This window comes from Apis mellifera, linkage group LG3, assembly GCF_003254395.2.
Source record: "Apis mellifera strain DH4 linkage group LG3, Amel_HAv3.1, whole genome shotgun sequence".
Lineage (NCBI taxonomy): Eukaryota > Metazoa > Arthropoda > Insecta > Hymenoptera > Apidae > Apis > Apis mellifera.
The window spans coordinates 2,965,429-2,987,051 of NC_037640.1; the positions used below are offsets into that span (position 1 = coordinate 2,965,429).

The window sequence follows — 21,623 nt, forward strand, 5'->3', positions numbered from 1 at the left end:
ATGATTAAAGACATTTTGTTTGTAAATGATATTGCATGATTGTTCGTTCTGAAAATAGTGCAAGTTCATCGCCGTCATTATATGAAATAATAAATTGGATAAGTTATACCTTGCTCAATATTCCGAAGTGAATTTTATCTGCGCATAATTTATTCTCTAAAATATAAAATATTATAATTACTTTATCCTCTTGAATATATATATTTTAAATATATTTAAATTATGAAAAGGAGAGAGAGCAACGAGCTGTCGTAAAAATGTGTATAATATCTCGAAAAGAGTTGAAAAAGCGCGGGGATGCTAAATAATAGATTTCTAAAATAATATTTTTATCTCCTCGACTCAGACACAAGATATCGGCACAAATAAATTCTCCTTTGAAATATAATAATACTTCGAATAATAATAAACACTTTTTAATCTTGTAAAGTAGAAAAAATAAAGACTCTTTTTCAAGCAACGAAGAAACGAAAAAAACGTATTTACGTTACGTCTACTTTTTCCCATTAATACTCATTTCACGATTACATACGACGACGGTGAATGGTATTTTCGTGGACGGTTTGCCTTTCGATCTTAAGCCCCTTTCCCGACCGACTTTTTTCCCGTAATTACAGGAGAAACGTATCCATAACTACTAGCACCGATAAAGTAGCAAGGGACAACTCTTTATTATTTAATCACGCGGAAGATACGCGACTCGATCGATATTAATCGCCGTTAATAGGGACGAATAATCGAGGATGGCATTGGACGATCTTTTATAATCGTGGTGACGTTTCGTCGTCCAATTAGCGTGCCGATAACCATCCAACGAAGCGATAAACCTTGAGACACTCGTTTTTTGTTCCGCCCTCGAAGACGAACCATCGATCACCGCAGGTATATCGTCGATGATAGTTTCGCTCTCTCTTTCTTCCTGTGGAATAAGTCGAGGAAGACAGAGATTACTAATCTAATCTTATCAAACTCGTATATCAAAAGTGATAATCGTTTATAATTTTTTATTTTTTTATACATTGCATGCTCGGTATAATAACTCGATGACTAGTTTGAATTAAACTAGTTGCTGTATAGTTTTACATATAAAATAAAATACGTAAATATGACAGTTATTACGGATTATTTACTTACTTTATATATTAAAAGCACTTTCACTTTTAAATTATAAAAATTTCCCATGCGTTCACGTGGTGGATTAAAATTATATAACCGAGTTTATCATTCATCATTCGCTTCTCTTTTTCAAGCAAAATCGTTACACTTCCATGTAAATATTTTAAATTCACCGCGTAAACGTGGATCGTTTCGAGCTTTAAACCAAGAAGCCATCGATATCGTTCATTTATCCATATATCCCGAGACGCATCGTCATTCAAATGTCCAATTGACTTATGGACAAGGAGGGCGCAAATTATCCACTTTCGATTTATCCTAACGATTTTCATCCCGATCTCACGTCGTCCAGCGAGGTCTCAATCCGCGGCCCGTCTCGATCCGCCAAACCCGGTCGTAAATAATCGGCGGGACTCGGGCTCGATCGGTGTTACTCGGGCACACACCGCGTTAAATCTCCTTCCCTCTATATTATCTTGTCCGTTTAGCGGCGGCGCGTGCTCGCGTGCGCTAGGCTCCTGCCACGGGAGATAAACTGGATAAGCTTGATAGCGTTTAACAACACGCGTCGCGATTCTATCTTCGCCTCGAACGAAGTTTCTCGAAGGGTAAAAAAGAAAAAAAAGTTTTCGCTCCGCCTCTGCGAGAAAGTTTATGCGAGTAATTTTTGCTTTTTATTAATACAGGATTATTATATTAATTTTTAGTTTAGTTTAGAGAGAAATGTGATTTTCAAAAATCACATTATTTGAGAAGTAAAGAGGTTTTTTTTAATTCCACGAATGAGTTAATTAACAAATGGAATTATTATTCGCGGATAAGGATCGTGACAGGGCAGCTGGAAAAAGAGATCGGTTAGAATTAAATCTCTGATATTACTTTCACGCGTATTCCTTCGCGGAGGACTGGCGTTAATCGCGTGAAACGGTACGCGGATGTCGAGGGAAATCGAGAAGTCTAATTGAGATCCCGCTACGCAACGTATCGACCCTTATCTTCCTTTTGTTCGCCGCCTTTGTTTCCTTCGAATTCGAACGAATCGGCCAACTTTCACCGCTCGTTTCGCAGACTATTTTTTCGCCCTCCGTAGATATCGATATCGATCTCATCCTCAACTTTTCCTTCTACACAGTTGTACGGTGATTATTCATGAATTAATCTTAGTTATTGAAAGTATTATATAAATTGGAATAAATTTAATTAATGTTGACATTAAGAAAATTTGTTTTCAATTTATTATTTGAAAATTTGAACTATGAAATTAAAAATATCTGATTTAACAAATCTAATAGAGGATAAGTATACAATAATTATAAAAAAAATTCTTGAAATTACTGATAGTATATAATTTGATTAATCTAGAAATTTTATTGTTAGATTTAATATTAATTAGTCTAATCCTGATGATAGTACCAAATTATTATCAATGCAAAAATTGTGGCTACAAATATAATGAATCAGTAGGTATTTAAAATTTATGAAGAAAACAAACAATAATTAATTTTATAAATTAATTAATTATTGTTAAGTAATAGTATATATAAATTTATATACATGAATATTTTATCAAAATATTTCTTTTATCAAACGTATTACTTTATTAGATATAATATACAATTTATACTAATTTTTAAATGCAATTTAAATGTTAGACACTAAAATAAATTAATTAACAGTATTTATATAACAGGTATGAACTTGTTACCTTTATTTACCTTATTATATAAAATTTAGTTTAAGAGGAGAGGGGAAAGTTTCTCACCAAAAACTCTGTAATTTTAAATTACGCTCGATAGACTATTTATCTAATTCAGATTGGATAGATTCGTCACTTTGTCTTAACTTTATCTTCAATCATTTCCAATATGCAAAGAGAAGCTTGTTAATCGAACGATCGAATGATCGATTCGCAGAGAGCATTGGCTTAACTGCCGGGATCCGGGAGAGTCAATGTCCAGCTGACTCAACTTCCGGAAGGCGGACCATAATCGGACCGTGTGAATCTCTTTTGTTACGTGCACGTGCGTGTCTGGATCGCAGGAGAGCCGGTTGTGGGGCAGGCCGAGATTCGTGTTCACAACCTCTCATTAGTCGAAAATGGTTGGAAATGATTTGCGCGCAAATTAACCCTCCGCTCGTGAATATTTTCTCCCTCTTCTCTTTTTCTTTTACGAGGCTCCAACTCGAGAACGAGATTCTCGAATGAATGGGCGCTTGTGGTGGGCTCCGCTCCTCTCTAGATACAATTCTTATTTATTCCAATGTTTGGAATATTTATTACAGAATTTTCTTCAAATTCCTCCTACGTGATCATGGGAACAATTTTTCCCCGAACTTTGTAAAATCTCGAAGAGGAGAAACAAGGATGGAAATAACCTTCCACGATTTTTAAAAAATAAGTAGATCGTGGCAACGTGCCAGATCTATTGCGAGGAATTTTTAACAGAAATTTCGCAGGGGATGGGAAAGTAATAATAAGGGGCGAAAAAAAGGAGGAAATAAATGTAGGAGAGATGTAGATATCGTACGGCCACGATTCCAGCGACTTATAGATCGTTCTCTCCCACAAAGCCGGGGAGTGGGTGTTCGAGAAGCGAGGAAAAGTGAAAGCCGTGGCGCGTAACGATCTAAACTGTATCTCGTTTTAGCGATACGAAAGAGAGAGACGCGGAGAAACCTAGGGAGAGAGGGAGAGAGAGAGAAGGGAGAGGGAACAATCTGCACTCTTGAACTATCGGGACGAATGTAGACCATGGCGTGTCGCAATCGTCTGTCTCGTTCACCGCCTCCTACACCTCTTTTCTTACCGAGATCTACCTTTCGTCGAGGCGTCCCTCTGAGAAAAGGCGAATAATCGAAACGAAAGAGGTTAGGTTTCGTAACACGGACATAATTCGAACCTCCTTGTTTTCAGGTATAATTTGGAAAATCTCGCTTGATGAACATACTCGTTTTTATTCGAATCCCTTGAAAAGAAAAATTTAATTCTGATGTAATTTTCGTAAGAATCGATAGAAGTAGTCTCCTAAATCAAACGCAATAGCAGCTTCTATAATGTTTCTTAAAGAGACAAAGAAGATTCTCCAAGGTTGCTCGGACGAGTTTTCTAATTCCAAGCCAGAACAGATTTTAAAAAGAGTGTCCAGGCATTGTAACCGCGTTGGCCTCGACCCCTCGACACGCAGAAGTACCATTGGAGAGTAAATAATATCGAGTGGAGTGTGCCGGGTACGCGAATAAACGGTGTTCGCCGTCCTTGACCCACTGATCCCGTCCCGAGGCGGATACAAAATTTAAGACGCAGCCTGAACAGGATCTAACCGCATCTCGCGTGTCTTTTGTTTGAGAGCTCGATATTTTTACGCGTGGGCCGATGGAAATTGGATGGAAACAGTAGCCGTTCTATCTTCTATTAACGAGGACAGTTGATGATCAATTAATTTAACAGAAAAATAGTAATCATTTGAGATTATTAATTTATTCAAGTTTCTATTCTAACGAATTATATTCAAACTGTAACACCATCGTTTCATATTTTATCATAAATTATTTAACACCAAATTCGTCAAATTAAATTCTCCAAATTACTAATTTCATCATCCGTTCGTAATAAAAATCTTAGATAAAAAATCGAATCGATCGAAAGTTTGGCACCATTTTCTCCCCGAGACGAGAAATACGGATTTATCGCGATATTCTGTCGTCTCCGCGAACGCACTTCTGCGCCCGTAAGTACTCCCTTTGATAAATCATCCAAGAACGGCCGGACGCGGCATCTATTATTATTTACGACCGGCCCACGAGGGTTAGACCCCCGCGTTATTTCTCGGTATTACGCGTTGCCGGGGATTGTAATTCATTGTCGAGGCTTTGCGCGCCTTCGATCAAGCGATACCAGCCACCACCGTCCCTCGTGCAACGGTCCACCTTCCTTTTCGCCTCTTTGGAAACGCGGTGTAACGATTAGGGGATCGCAAGATGGGATTTTATCCCATTTCCATGTATGTATACGCAGCTTTCGAGTGGATGTGTATTTAGAATATTGTAAACGTGATGTGATGTTATTTAATTTGTTAGATTGGAAATGTTTGTAAAATAAAAATATATAGAATGGGATCGACGTTTAATCTATGAAGAGAAATAAAGAAACAATTACAAAGTATGATCGTTGATATTGTATCTAAATTGTGTTCACGGTTTAAATTGAAAGGTTTCGTAAGAACAGATATAAATGGATATAAAAGGTAAAGCTCTTCAAGAGTCCCGCATTATTATTAATAAAGACGGTCGATTATTCATCTTCCATACGAAGGCGCCTACGCCTATATTAAATTGGACACTCGTCTGCAGAGAACATAGAATCATTTTTATCTTTTACCCTAGAGAATTATATGTAACCTTCTCGTTGGAAAAATTAATCTATCTAATGAATAAACTTTAAATTTCTTTTTTTTTCAAACATCTAATAAAATAGATTCCTGTCGCTTCGAGATTTCCAATTATCCAATTTATTTGACGATTGACAGTACTCGTAGCACGGTCCATTCAAGGGTACCAGAAAATCTGAATCGGATATCCACTTGGCAAGTAGTACAGAAGGACCTATATTCAAAACCGGGTCAAGAGCAAAACAAATCTTCGTCCAAATTTCATCTTTCTCAATCTTATTCCATTCCACGTTGTAACACAAAATTGAAACTGTAAGGATACACGCAGACGCGTGTTGTCGTCCATCTCTGAGAAAACCGGAATCCGTTTCCGTTTCCTTCGACTCGTTAAAGCAGAAGAGTGCGTTCTTATCTCGATTATCCGATTCTTATCCCGCCACTCCGTTTTATCGCTGCGAATAATGCAGCTCCATTATCGTGCTTTTCTACTTTTTCTCACGAAGCTTTGAAACTGCTACTCTTTATATCCGAATTCGTTTCAAAACTTCAGAATATTATGGATTCCTCTTCGAACAAGAGGAGAATACGCGGTACATTATCCTCGCTGTTGGATCACAGGCAGAGAGACAAATGAAACGATTAGACGTCGTGACGTCACGTTATCCCCGCTGCGGCATTGGGCAGAGAGCGTCACGTGACCAAACACGTCGTGTCACGTGACGCTCTCTGCCCAATCACACGTGCCCTTCCCTTGCGGCAATTCGCCGCGGGGGAATCGAATTATTTTTAGTGCGCAATTGCGGACGGGAATAATGCTCGTTCGTCAGTGACGCGATTAGGTTAGGTTAAGTTAAATAAAACTGAAGAGCAATCTTATCAACTGCGACTCTATTAATAGTAACGATTGGCCAATTATTTCGTTAAGAAACGAAGGATTTTACATATTCGCGAATCATTCTATAAGTCTCAAGAATTGTTCGATAAAAACGAAAGTGTAATTTCGACGTAAGTTCTCGAAATGGACACGCAGTCGGATGCTCCGCTTCTCCTTTCCAGACAGTAGCCACGGGGCAGGGGAGAAGAAGAAGCAGAAGCAGAAGCAGAAGAAGAAGAAAAAAGGAATCTAGAAAGTCGAGCGCGATACGATTAAGCGCCATTCGATCTTGGATGGAGAAATTTTACGCTCCGTTAAATCGAACAACACCGATGGCAAATAATCGATTTTGAATTGTAAATGAAACGAATACGGCCGAGCCGAATTAATCCCTCGCCGATTAAATTCGAGATAACGAAAAAATGTAACGCGTCCTTTTTTTTTCTTTTTATCGTTTAAAATATAAATGCTCATCGTTTTAAAACTCTCTTACACGCGATACAAATCATTGATCGTCAATTCAAAAAGCGACTCGTTCGAGATTCCAACTTTCGAAAGATTAAAAAAAGGAAAGATCATGGATGATAGTTAATTTATCAACGGTGTGAAAGGGGTTTAATCCGGTGGCCGTTTTTAATAGTCGATGAGGGAGGAGGAGAAGACGGCGACACGAGCATCGATCGCATCGCGGAACCAATCGGATGGAAATTATTTCTGCGATCAATTGCTTCAATTTGCCGTGGAAATTTAAACGGTGAAAGAACAGGGGATTCCTCTCTTTCGAGGAATCTCGAGCCGAGGTGTAAAAGTAATTCAGGTGTAAAAGTAGCTGACAGAGAGAGAGAGGAAACGTGTATAAAGCCATTTCGTTACCGCCTTTTAAACGGAGCCGCTTTCTTACTTATCTCTTACGTTTCGAAGGGAGGTTTCGATTTTAAAAGAAATTTTAAATTCAAAAGGAGGAGAGGGGAGACGAAATATAAATGGACGAAAACGTATCACGGTTGGATATTACGCGGTTCGGATTTATTACGCGTAAATTATTAAAGACCTCTGCGTATTTAATGTTTAATAACATTCAATATGATGTTTACTCGATAAATACGCAATTTCAAACACGTTAATTCTACACGCTCACTAATATTTATACTTTTTCTTAAATCGATCTCGCAACGAGAGAAGTAGAATACAATCTGTTGTTAAATTTAACTTTGTGCGTATATTTTTCTCGCCGCCATTTTGAGAAAGAAAGAAGATTAAAAAAAAGAGAAAAACTACGAGAAATAAATTTCGATCGTCGAAATCCCCGCAAGAAATAAGACATCGCGTGCAATTCGTGCACAGACTATAAAATTTTCAATGGAAACTCTTATATCACTATCGTATATTACTATCGATGGATTTTTATTGCCCGTACGTTTCAACGAGCCGCTACTTTGCACGGCCAAGTACTAAGCCAAGTAATTCGCTTTCTTCTCGATGCTTGGCATATCCCGCCTCGTGGCTATTCCAACCGCAATAACGTTCACCGACTCTCTCGTCTCTCTCTTTCTTTTTTTCTATCCTCAACCAGCTTGTATCACTTCCCTTCCTGAAAAACCTTATTTCCTCTCTTCTCCCTTCCCTCGTGATTTCCTGTCACCGGAACCAGCGAATCCACGATCCTCCTCGAAGCGAGGAAGAGGAAGCTTTAGAAATGTAAACGCGCTAGGAATGTCGAGGATATATATATAGAAATTTAGCGATCTTCTTTCTTTTTTCACGATACATGTATTTGACAATTCTTTTCTTTTTAATTTTAATAATTCGATTATGAAGGAATGCGTTTGGAAGATTGCATCTCTCTCTCTCTTGAGTGAAGATTGAATCAGAGATGAATTTCGTATCTTTCGGAGAGAAGATTCCTCGCCGAATTATTGTGTCATCGCGTGACTTTTTATTACATATTACACAAAATCTTATTTCACACCTCGTTCGCGTTATTCTCGACGCGTGTCTCGACATTTACGTCACGTATGAGAAACACGAAGCTATAAAACGTATATATATATATATATATATATACATACACGTTATTCTCGAAAAATCTAAGCTATCGAACTGTTTCGAACATATATATTCATTTTCATCAAACTAACTCAAACATCTGTCTATATATAATTTTATAAGACTGTTACATACTTTGTCGAATATCACGTGTCGTTGCGGAAAAGTGGGTCGAGTGCGATGGAGTAAATCGGTAATTAAACTGTAGTGGGACGGTCAATTAAACGAGAGAGAGAGAGAGGAACTTTCAAATATTCCATTGTAACGAAATTTCCACTCGGACTTTCTTCCAATTTATCCGTTTCTTTCCGATATCGTCCACATTTCTCGCGTTTAACTCGAGAGAAGATCAGCGTTTGACCCGTGCTTCGCGGCGGGATTTTATTCGGCCTCTTTTCGAGTATATTTCCCCACTGCTCATTGTTGCGCCCGACCTCGTTCGTGGAAAACGTACACTGCCGATCAAAAGTTTCGAAACCGCGTGCGAATAATTGCAATAACGAACGTGATAAAAATTTTTCCAAAAGGAAAGATCGATGTATAATTCATTCACAGTCATCGCGAAGATGCGTATAAACGTTTCCCTGAGAATAAAGGGAGGTTCCTGTTAAAATTCGAGCAAACAGACAACTTTGCCGTGGAAACAGAGATGCGGCAGCGGATAAAAACAAACGGAAGAAACCAGTCCATCGAGTTTGTTGCGCCGAAAAGCCGCGTTCTCACGACTTTTCGTGACTTTCGAGGGAACCGTATCGCTGGATGCGATAATTTTGTTGATGAAGACAATGGGAGAAGAGGACAAGTCTCTTTCTTCTTCCTCCTCTTTCGTTTTAAATTTTGAGCAGGATGAGACGTATCTTTCCTGGTTATTAAATCTGTTGTAGGTTTCCTTTTTTTACTTTTCCTGTCAGAAATTAAAATCTTCTCTCACATTCGATAACTTGATTCCAGAAACAAGTTGAGATTAGAGGAAATCCTGTATTTTTCCCCTCGAATTGAGGAAAGGAAAGAAAGGAGGAGGGCAGAGTTATTGTCGGCTCCTCGCGAATTTTTATCCGGTCGCAAGGGGAGAAAGCGTGAGTGGGTTAAGGTCGACGCGTGGGCGTAGCTTTTCCATATAAATATTTATGGAAAACTTTATTTCGAATAGAATTATATATCAGCCGCCGAAATTACGTCTTGTCAAATGTATAATTTTTAGAAAAATCAATTGTTCGTTTACTTGAAACGATAAATAACATATATATATAATTATCAAGTTTCTTTTTTAATAATAATAATCATCATTATTCGTGAGAATTGATGTTGAAATTTAGATCGATCGAATGGATAAAAAGCGTGACGGCCGATTTCAGAGCGGAAGCGAAGAATCCTGGAAACCGGGACAACAGAGTGTCTCAGTTCGCAACTTTCCTCGCCTTATTGTTTTCGGCCACTGTGAAACTATGTATATATACGGAACAGCGTAATTTCAATTATGTCGCCCCATTTTAATTACCGACGTCAGATTATCGCGTGCACAACAATTGCGCGCTTGCAAATTGCTTCAGAAATACGGTTAAACGCGTAACACGATTTTCGTCGTTTAGAAATCGCGCATTCGGAACGTGTTTAATGTCTCTATTTTTTTCCGATCAATTAACACGCTAATGGCACAATTAAAATTTTAGGAATTTTTTCCACTTATAAAAATCCATTTATTAAATTTTAAATAAAACATCGAACGAATACACGTGTAAATAAATAATTCGAATAACGGTTAGATAGTTTGAGAGAAAAGATTCCTCGTTAACAAGAGGAGCGTAGAGTAACAAAACGATCGCGATCGTTTCTGTGCCAGTTTCGCGTTTCGTTTCGATTGTGCGTCTCGTGCAATTAAAATTGCGACCACTTGCCGCAACGCTCCAGTTACCTCATCCTCCTGGTAGAACGAGAAGAAGAAAGCTCCCTTCTCCAGATTGATACGCATCTCTTTCTCCAAAATCAACGATTTTTATTTCATTCGTTTTCAATCGATCGGTTTTGAAATTAAAAATTGCTTCTCCTCCTCGAAAGGAATTATCACCGATTTATCCACGGTTATCCCACGGTAAAATGAATTGAGAAATTCGAGGATAATTTATCTCTCCGCGATGCACAGTTATTGTTTTATCATCACCGTTAATTCCGCGTAATAAAAGAAAAGAGACGGAGAGGTAATAATCGATCCAATCAACAATCATCCTCGGTTAAACGCTCGTATAACAAAATCGTTCACCGTGAAAAAGAAAAAAATATAATCGCGTTACGTAAAATCTCGTTCTTGCACACTGGAGCGCGCAAGTTTTCTTCGCGTTAAACTATAAATACAACATCGATAAAAAAGGAGAGGAGAGAAGAAGAAAGATTCCTCCTCCTCCTCGTTGTTCGAATGAGAATGCTTTGCAAGATTTCCCCGCGTCGATATAAATGGCTGGAGATTTATCGAGCGCAAAATTATCCAAGTTGCACGAGTTACCCGCTCGCGAGTAATTAAAACGTTACCTGGCAGCATTGCGTGGCAAACCCGAGTTCCTTTACCCTTCTATAAATGGAAACCCGTTCCGGAGGTATAATTTTCACCCAGGGCCCACTTTGTTTCCGGTTTTAAAGTATTTTAAACCGGGCTGGAATAATCACCTCCTCCCCCTTCGATGCACGCACACACGCACGCGCACATCGTGCATCCCGATCATCGGGATATCGGGTTGCAAGCTCCACTTCCGCCCGATTAACGCAACGTTCAACGCCTTCCTGCGCGCATCCGGCGCGTATCGAGCGATATTAACAAACTGGCACGATTTGAAAGAGAGAGAGAGAGAGGGCAACGTATGTATATATGTGTATCGATTTCGAGGATCGATATTGCAATTTTGAAATCTATGTACATGTGAAAGGAATAAATATGTTCCATTGAAAAAATAATATATATATATATTTAATTTGTAGAAATGAACAAGGGATGAAGTAGAGGGAGAGAAATAGAGGGAAAATTATACAGTGGAAAGGTTCACGATGAGAAAGGAGCCGAAAGTTTGATAATTAGATTCCCTTCTAGTCGACTAAATCGTAAATTTCACCTGCTTTATATTTATCGAAGATTACGAATACGATCAAGTTCGAATCAATTAAATTAATCTTTCGACTAATTGGTCGAAGAATAATCAATAACTCGTCTCAAGTATGAGTCACTTGAGTTAACCTCAAGATATTTTTTTTTAAAGCAACAAGGATTGATCTGTAATTTGTCCAACGAGTTAATTTTTCTTTGTTCAATTGTTGTTATGCTCTCGTTTCGAGGGAAAAATTAACCGAGGGAATTGCGTATGGAAGGAATTGGCGTATATTCCACGTATTCCACGACGTGGTGAGTTGCGAGTTTTATATATCGTTACGAAACTAAATGTCACGACTCGTTGCATTATCATATTCTCCACTCTTCCGAGAAATTCAAGAATTCCGAAGAATCCGCGCGATGCACGCAGGATAGAAAAAGTTCCACCTGTCTCCTCTTCCAACGTACTCGCGACAAGTTATTCGAACGATTATTTTTATCTCTCTGTTTGCTGGAAAAAAATGGACTCTCCTCTAAATCTTGTGAAAAAGAAGGAGAAGGGGACGATGAATTAAACAATTCTCGAAATTTCGGAAGAAAAAGATACTTTCTTCCCTTGTTTAAGCCGTATTAATCTTGTTAATAGGGGAGATAATGGACAGTCGATTAGTCTCGGTGATTAATACACGGCTGATAACGGCTGATCGATTGACCCTTGATTAAACCCGCCACTATCGATGCTCCGCCGTTTTGAATAGCGCGCTCTCTTGATAACGATAAGGGATTCGAGGGATCGATTATCCGTAACCGATCGAGAGATCGATTAGCCCGCTTTCATTCGTTTTCTTCCCAGTTTTCGATATTTCGAGTAATTTATTATATTTTATTTGGAATCGAGTTTTTTGAATTTCGAAAGGAATAATTGCAAGTTAGAGCCAAATTGTTAATTATGTGAATAATTATTATATATTCGTACGACTTTTTCTTTTTAATAAATTCAATACAATATAACACGATTCTTGGATATGGAAAAATTTCCTTTTCAATAGACGACGTGCGTCACGATTCCCATTCACTTCGATAAACTTTTATCGAAGATAATTTTAACGAGCTTGCAAATTTTCCACGAATATTTCAATATTTCCTCTTTTTTTTTTTTTTTTTTTTTTTTACGAATATCAACTTGGCGAAATTCCACGCCTCGATAAAATCGAGCCGAGTTAATATTCCCCGTGTTAACACACGATGGCGTTGTTGCACAAGTGGGGCGGATCATTTTTCAATCGATCCGAAATCAAAAGAAGAGGAGGAAAAAAAAAAAAATAAAAAAAAACGCACCGACGATTCGTGACCACGCCGACTTTCGAATTCGATCTCGTTCTGAATTATTCACGCCGTTTTACAGGCGAATGAACGGGACGATAACGCTTCTCGATTTTCTGGATCGTTCTTGTTACGGTAAATCCTTGACGAATGCTGTTGAGCGGCGGCAACACACACATATTATATATATAAAATATATATATATATATATATATATATATATATATTATATACAGAGGCGGTGGAATAAAACGTGAGACGAACGAGAAGAACGAACCGACTCGTAAACGCGAAATGTAGACAGACACTGATAATGGCGACCGCATAAAACCCGCCTTTCTCGCCTCTTCCTAGTTAGATAGCGAATTCCTATCTCGAATTCCCTTCCTAAAATTTTTATTTCGCCAGAAAATTTAATCCCCAACTTATCTTGTAGTATCTTTTCAAGAATTGGAAGAGCAACACTTATCTCTGAATTATTATAAATTGTCTCTTTATTATATATCTTTCACACGAATTTCTATCGATCCCTCCTCGAATCGGCACGGATTGGAAAAAAAGAAGAAAAGAAATCGCAGAGCGTTTGATCTGAGAGTCTCCACCGTTAATAACGAAGAAATTGCTCGATATAATGACGGTATTTAACAGGAGGCGGCCGCAGTTTCGAGCTTCGTCCGCCCTCGCGTGTTAAATTAAAATGGCTTCCGCCATATTAGGACTTCCCTCCTCCCGCGTGGGTGCCGCTGTTATGAACGAAAATTCCCGAGGATTATTATTCATTTTTTCAAAAATTTAGATACGAATTTTCCTTTTTTTACAAGTTTTGAATATGGAATAAAGTGCAAGGGACGAGAAGGATGATCGGTGAAGGGAGAGTGGAAGGAAAGAATCGGCGCCTCTCGGTTGTTCGGGGAAGAGTCACGATAGGGTCACGAAGCAATTTCGTGGGTGTTCTATTACTAATTCGTAATGCGCGCTCCCGGGAAATGTATGACGTCGATGGGATCACGAACGGAAGCTCGTGTTACAGCCACCGTGAAAAGTAAGAGAAGCAGAGGGAATCGGCACGATCTCTGCCGCCCTTGACGCAGAATTCGAGTGGCGTGGAACACCTCCTCCGTTCATTGTTCTCGATTATTTATTTTTCGCGTTGGAAAAACATATTTTCGAAATAAGAAAATTAAAAGAATTAAAAGAAAATTCGTGATATTTGGAACAATCTCGCTGCTTTTTAAAGCAAAGGTTATGCAATAATAATAATAATAAAAATAATTCAACACTTTTTATTCAATTTCTATATTCACTGATCGATTTATTTAATTATCGTTTCTCTTTAATCTCCGAAATTTCCACGTTTTATTCCACGAATAGTTTAAGAACGGTCAAGGATGAAAGAAGAGTTTCCACGAGGGAACATCGGAGAGGTTTTCTCTCCGTGTGCATTAAAACGTGATACGAGACCACGTAGGAGGAGAAAGAGAGAGAGAGGATCACCTCTTGCAGCCGTGTTAGTCGGTTCTGGTTGGATTTTATCGGAAACTAGGTGGTAGTAAACCCGGCTTCGGAGCGTAAAATTGAAGAATATCCTCCCGTTTCTTAGCCGGTAAACTGCGACGAATCGCGGAATGGGTGGACGATATACTTCAGAGGGGGAGGGGGTGATGCGTCGAATCGCGATTCGATAGGCGAAATTGAAAACGGAGTGATTTCTGAAAACATTTTTCTCATTTCAAAAAAACTTTGCTCGTTTTCTCCATATCTTCTTTTCCTCTTCTTCATCAATCGTTTTACTTCTACAAAATTAATTCTCGCCAATTCGATTGATTAATAAATAATTTTTCAGATGAAGCGAGAAGTATTTCGATGGAAAACTTGGACAGAGTTGAGAGTTGACAAGAGGGGATCTCAGGGGAGGGGGGAGGAGAAGGGAGAACGCGCGAGGTCCAGCGAGGTGCTGCACGCGCCCCACCGTGTAGGAGTAGAAAGTTGCTATTGTGCCTGGGATCTGGTTTTATATAAATAGCTGCACTCCCGGGATCCAATACGTTGGAGTTTCCGTCGAATAATGAAATAATACTCTTTCTCTTCTTCTTCTCGACGTTTTTTTTCAACGCCGCGTCCCCCAAATGATCGTCACACGTATTATAATGAAACGCGTTGGAATCGCGAGTGCGTGCCTTTTACGAGTTTGTAAATCGTTAAATGATATTTAATATTCTTCTTCTTCTTCCCTACTAAAGTAAAGTTATTTTTTTTTTTTAAATTTATCTTATTCCGCACCTTTTTTTCTTCGCTTGCGCAGCATAATTACTTATCGACACTACGTTCCTATCTAATCAGAGAGACAGCCAATTTCAATATTGTAATTAGTTTTTTTTTTCTACAACTCGTTTTCTACAAATCGAAAAAAAGAAGAAGAAGAATTGTTATTCCTTGTATCTGGATAGAATCGTACCGGAATATTATTCAATAATTTAAATCGAATTATCGATATCCAAATTACTAATTAATTAAATACTAAATTGATTATTATCGTTCAATATTATTAAAAATTATGATATTCTTCTTACTTTCTTCTCTCGAATTATATATAAATAACGTGTTGTTGTTATTATTAGGAAAATCGTGATTCTTCATGTCGAACAACACGACACGAATAATCAATCTAGGGAATTTTCGCGTATAGTTTTCTCCGTTCCTTCCGACAAACGGATTGGTTTTTTGGCGATTTTCTTCGGCTGAGTAACGGCTCGTCAACCGGTGACCCGGTGGATGGATGGAGGAGGCCCCGTTTCTCGAAACGTGGCAAGCATTTCCGTGGAACGGCGCGCAATATATCGAGTCAAGTGGTTTTCAAACAAGAGCGGAGCGCGAGGACCGTGAAAGTTTCCCCGCCGCATCCGTTTTTCCAGCCGCATACGTGTGTGCTCTCCCACTTTTTTCGGGGTAGGAGAATTGATTATATTGTCGAGAAAAAACTCGCCTTGGATTCTTTTCTTTCCCTCTCTCCAAGGTCAGAGTTTTTCGAAAAATTGGCGAATGAGGGGAAGGAATTTTTAATATTTTTTGGGGAATTTTTTGGTCGATTTCCGAGATTGGAATTTATTGGAATTTGTAGAGATAATAGAATTTTCCAATCAGTAATATCTTTTAATTAATCGAAATAATTTTAAATATTTGGAAAGATCGCTTAATTGAATTTTCATCGAAAAAGATTTTATTTGTATATTTATATTGGATAATGGATATTTCGACAATTAATATTTCATTATATTTTACCTTAAAAGATTAACTTAAGCTTTGAAAGAAAAATGGAGACTGGAAAAGAGAAATAAAGAATCATCAGAAAGATACATCTTAAAGAATCGAGTTATATCTTCTCGGAACTGGAGAGAAATTTTCAAGTTGTGAACGAATCTGAAAAAACCTTGAAACCACCGTTCGTGAAACACGCGTGCAACACTCGTTTCCGTCCATCCAATTCAAATGTTCTTTCGTGCACGAACAGGGGTCAGTTGGCTAATAGCATTTCGCAACAATCGCATTTCGTGGAAGCCTCGTGGTCCCGTCCAATTCACCGAATCGCCTAATTGGACTAGCATATGGCGTATTTTCTAGTGTTTCTTCATCGAGTGTCATCGTTTTTCGAACCTTGAACCACGAGAAATTTCAATCGAAGTATACACAATCGTATCTTAAAATTAATTCAACGAATAAACTTCAACTTGAACAAACTTTTCCAACAAACTCTTCTCGTTTCGCGACAAATTTGTCATAATAATTCCTCGAACAAAACGAACAATTCAACTCTTCGCGATCCCTCTTATTTATAGGTTAGGAATGGACTGCGCATGCGCGCGAGGCGCGAGCCGTTCGCGCCACTTTTTCCCCCTCCTTCGAACGAGAGAGATCTGCTGCCTCAATTTGTTGCCATAAATAAGAAGCAGAAATTCAAGCGACGAGGAGGAGGAGGAGGAGGAGGGAAGGTCTCTGTATCTGGGCAGACTCAGTGGTTTGAAACGTCGCAAAACCGCCGCTGCCCGATCGTCCAAGTAATCTGTTGTTGGAAGCGTGTCGTACGCTCGATTTCCCTTTCAGATCGGCGATCGTATATCTCACCCGAGCCGGCCGCGTGATTAGAATCGTAAAATCGACGGTGTACCGCGGTGGACAGTCGAGTCCACGGCTTTATGGACGCTCGTTTTACACGCTCGCCCCGCCTAAGGCTTACCGGTTCTCTCGATTTCTGCCATCCAATACGACCCGTTATTTCGTCATGGATTTAGATACGCGAGAAACGAGAGGTTTCTTAACGCTGCACGCTCAAGGACGTTTGTTTTCACCGCGATGTTATCCCGCCGGGGGGATAATTCTCGACGAGAGGCGTTAAGGGAGGATTTTGGAGAAATTTTTGGAGAAAGGGAGTCTCGCAGTTGAAAAAGGAGCAATAAAGATTTAGAATGAGAATAGAGTGTTTGAAGAAGATCGCTGCTATATATAATTCGTTACGCTCTACATATTCATAGATGTTTTTATCAAAAGCAGACGAACTAGAAAATCAAAAGAGATAAGAGATACGTTTTGTAGGAAAAGAAAATTATTTGTTTCGATACGAAATTTAAAATTCAAATCAATTAAAAACTTAATTACTGGGATTAATTCTTTTAATCGATCTTCCAGAATCCCAATCTTTATCTTCGTCTAAATTATTCTACGAATATAAATTGTTAATTTTTTTTTTTATACTTCCTTCAAACGCATCATCAATTTCCAAACAAAGCCTCGAACGAGGAAAGAGAGAGAGAGATTACGTATCGATTCCCCGTGAAAAGTTTTTCGCTCGACAATCTTTCCCGTTCACTCGTTCTCGCGAAATTTTCCACAGAAAATGGTGAAACGGTTGTTCAAGAGATTCCAGAGGAGGAGAAATAGAGCGGGGACAAGGCGAGGAGTTTCTTGACACGATTCGCCTTCTTGTGTCGTGTTTTTTTCCTTTTTCTTTTCGCCATCTAGGATTCGATTTCGCGGCTAGCCGTTTCTCGGTTTCTCCCATCGAACCATCGTCCTTTTATCGAAACTTTTATACAAAAGAGAGACGTTCCTTTCCATTTTGCCTCGAGAAAAAAAACGCGAATATCTCGTGCGATAATTAAAATAAAAGGAGAAACGAGGAGAGAGAGAGCAAGGAAACTTTTACAAGATGCTTCCTTTCTAAGGATATTTTATCTTGTTCGACGACAGTGGTACCAATTATTGGAGATTGGATTAATTGTTTTCGCGAATCGCATACATAACGCAACTGGAAAAGAAGTGGACGATTAATCACCGATTCAATTTCGGATAATTCCATCTCTGCAAAAGGATAAAAAAGAAGAAGAAGGAAGGAAGGAAAATTAATTTCCTTAACGAGGTTTTCGAGTCGCGTGATTAAACGCGACGTCGACCGCGATAATCCAACAAGAATAAATTACACACGCGAAGGGTTCCCTGTTTCTTCTCTCGCTCGGAGAAGAGGAGCAGGGCGGGGAAAAAAGGTGGAAAAAAGGAGGAGATGGAGGAAACGGGCGATAAAAATGGCCAAGTTGTTCGCGTCTAAGGAATCCCGCTTGGCAAGGTCGGGAAACGGCCTAGCCGCCGGCTATGGCACTCTTTTGCCTTCGTATTGGTACGCGAACGTGCATCTATTTCCGCGTGTGCTCGAGAAAGACGGCCATCTTTCTCTCTCTCTCTCTCTTTCGATTCTTCGTTCGATCGCGACGATTGATAAGGGAACACCGATTGCACGATTTGCTAGGGATTTTTTGAAACGTTCGAAGAATTCGATGAAACGCGATTGTTTCGATGTATTTAAAAAAGTGTAAAAGGTGTAATCGATTTTACAAATTACAACGAAGATTATATATTTTTGTATATCATTGTATGTGGTTAATAATCACGTGGTAGATCGTAGAAAACGTTTTTTAAAATTCTGGCCAAGCAGATCGATGATAGTTTAAGAAGTTATTATTATTCGAGGGATTAAAATTCACTTGTGTTGCTGGATAGATAGACATCTCTCTTGGTAATCTGTTTTCTTTCAATTTCACAAAGCAAACGTACGCAAGGAAATAAGGTTTTAACTCGGGTAGGCGCACAATGATCCGTGGCAGCGTCGAGATTAATGTCGCCGCATTTCCAGATCAGCTTCGTTATCCGGTTACACGTGCATTCCAGTAATCTTACATAATGCCGGGGAAGTAGCGGCTGCCAACAACGATTCGACGTTGGAAATATCGAGAACGAGCGATTCTGACAAAGTATCAGCCCCTTTCCAAACCAGAAACACTGGACAAATCTCATTTCGGATTGGAGGTGAAAAAGAAATATTAAACTTCAGTTCGAAGTAATCTATCTCAAAATACCGTCCAGTTTTCAAGTAATGGCTATTTCACGATGATGATGAATTTTCTTGCTTCGAATTTGATAAAGATATTTCTTGTATTCTAGTTTGTAGAAATAATAAGAAGATACGTAAACTTGTGTTTATAAAATGATGATATATTTTAAAATATCTTAAACGATTATCAAGAAAGCATTATATTAAAATTTTAAATTGAGCTCGATACTCATTTCGGATCGAGATGAAAAAGAAATATTAAACTTTAGTTCGAAATAATCTATTGTAATGGCAATTTCACGATGATGATGATGAATTTTCTTGCTTCAAATTTGATAAAGATATTTATTGTAAGACCAGGGATTGGATGAACAGTATATCCACCATTATCAACATATTTATATCATTCATCACCATCAGTTGATTTTGCAATTTTTTCCCTTCATATATCAGGAATTTCATCAATTATAGGATCATTAAATTTAATAGTTACAATTATAATAATAAAAAATTTTTCTTTAAATTACGATCAAATTTCACTATTTCCATGATCACTTTTTATTACAGCAATTTTATTAATTATATCATTATCAGTTTGTGGAAATAATAAGAAGATACATAAACTTGTGTTTATGAAATGATGATATATTTTAAAATATCTTAAATTATCAAGAAATCACTATATTAAAATTTTAAATTGAGATACTTAAAAGTATAATTCCTTGAAAAAGAAAGAAAATATAGAAAAAGATGGAATTATATCAGAACAATTAACAAATTGGAATTTTTGCTATTAAAAATTACTTTTAAATTATTAAATTGTTTCAAATCCGTTACATTTCCTATTTTTAACCTATTCCACCGACGGAAAATCGGACGTCGTACGTTAAACCGCGATGGCGAATTTTAATTACACCCTCGTCGTGGATCGTAGATTGAACTGTCGCTTTCGAGGCTGAGACAGGACCACCTGGCATTGTTCTACGAGAATTGCTGTCGTTACTCTTGAATAGACACGTCAATCCGCAATGGGGTTGCAACGATAGCATCTTTGTTAATTATTCGATCAAACAATCGGCCGCGTACGCTATTAATTCCAAAATCCTGTATTCTCTTCCTTTCTTTCATTTCTATCAAACTATGCATGTACTTTTTTTAATACATATATATATATAATTATTTAGAAAAAGAAAATCTATTTTTTCCAATTTCAATTTTAATGCATAAATGTTGTTTTAAATGATAGCTTATTTCATTTTATTTTAAAAAGAAGAAATAATTATATCTTGTATCTTGGGATTATTTTGATGATTATTTATTTTAATGATAAAAAAAATAGAAAAGAATTTATATTCGTCTGTACAAAATTCATCTTTACTTCAAATTATTCTATCTCGGCTAATTATTCGCTCTCCGTTCCAAATAAAAATTGATCCCAATTCAATTCATTCCCGCTTTTATCTCGAATAATCTCCTCGAGCACCCTGGGATGGAAATTAAATGGATAATTCGCAAAACAGCCCTCCAATCCTACAAATACACTCCCCGCTATTGGTACATATACTCGTTCCAATTGGAATTCACAATGGAGCCTTGTGCAAACAGAACCTCGATCATCGAAACTGATAGAGAGAGATAACTGTGTTAACAAGAGTACATTTTAGAATATTCTCGGATAAAGAATATTTTTTCATTAATTAAACTCTCTGTAATAAGACAATCGAATTTCTTCGACGCTTTAATCAAATTCTCGAATTTCGAATAACCATCGTATAAAATAATATCGTGAAAATGGTACACGATATGCACACGCGAATAACAAGATATTCTAACAATAGAGAGTTTGATTCCGATAATCGAGATTCCACGTAAGAGAAAGCACGGCTAGTTTATTCAGATATTCGATTTCGAATCGCGAATCGCGATTTAAAGCCTCGTTTAAATATCAAATGAGCGGCGAGGAGTAAGCTTCGCCGGTGAAATTCGCGGCGGGACGTTCGTGGAAACCCGATAAAATCGTTTGCGAAAGGGATAATTAGCGAGAGAGATCGAAAGCCAAATTCTACGATCCCCATTTCGATATTTCGTTTCAGGCTGGGAGAATGGAATGGATTCGATCCGAATATGAAATATACTTTTCTATCTATTTGTTTTCGTGGCTTTCGTTGCACGGATTCAGGCTAATTCTCCTGGCATGGAGCTCGTGGGTAAGATGGACCCGTGTGCATGCAACTTTCGAGATATCCGCTAGATGTCACGAGCGTGTTGCTTCGACTCTTCATCGGCAGACTTTCGATGCAACGCCGCGGTTCGATGCGAATATTCTTCGTATCACGAAAAAATCGATAAAAAATAATTATTGTCGCTTTTTTAAAAAAAATAAACGAACAGTATACAGTATACAGCACGATTTAAAAAGAAAACACA

The 21,623-nt window shown here is 38.1% G+C and overlaps 1 protein-coding gene and 1 long non-coding RNA gene across 3 annotated transcripts in view; one reads left to right on the plus strand and one right to left on the minus strand.

Moving 5' to 3' along the window:
• Positions 1 to 21,623, plus strand: part of LOC725829 — a 104,505-nt gene that overhangs the window by 32,291 nt on the left and 50,591 nt on the right. The window lies entirely within an intron of this gene.
• On the minus strand, positions 648 to 2,361 carry LOC107964233. The gene is made up of 2 exons (XR_001702612.2): positions 1,135 to 2,361; positions 648 to 919 (listed from the first exon to the last, which is right to left on the minus strand). It is a non-coding gene; the product is annotated as an uncharacterized LOC107964233 (long non-coding RNA).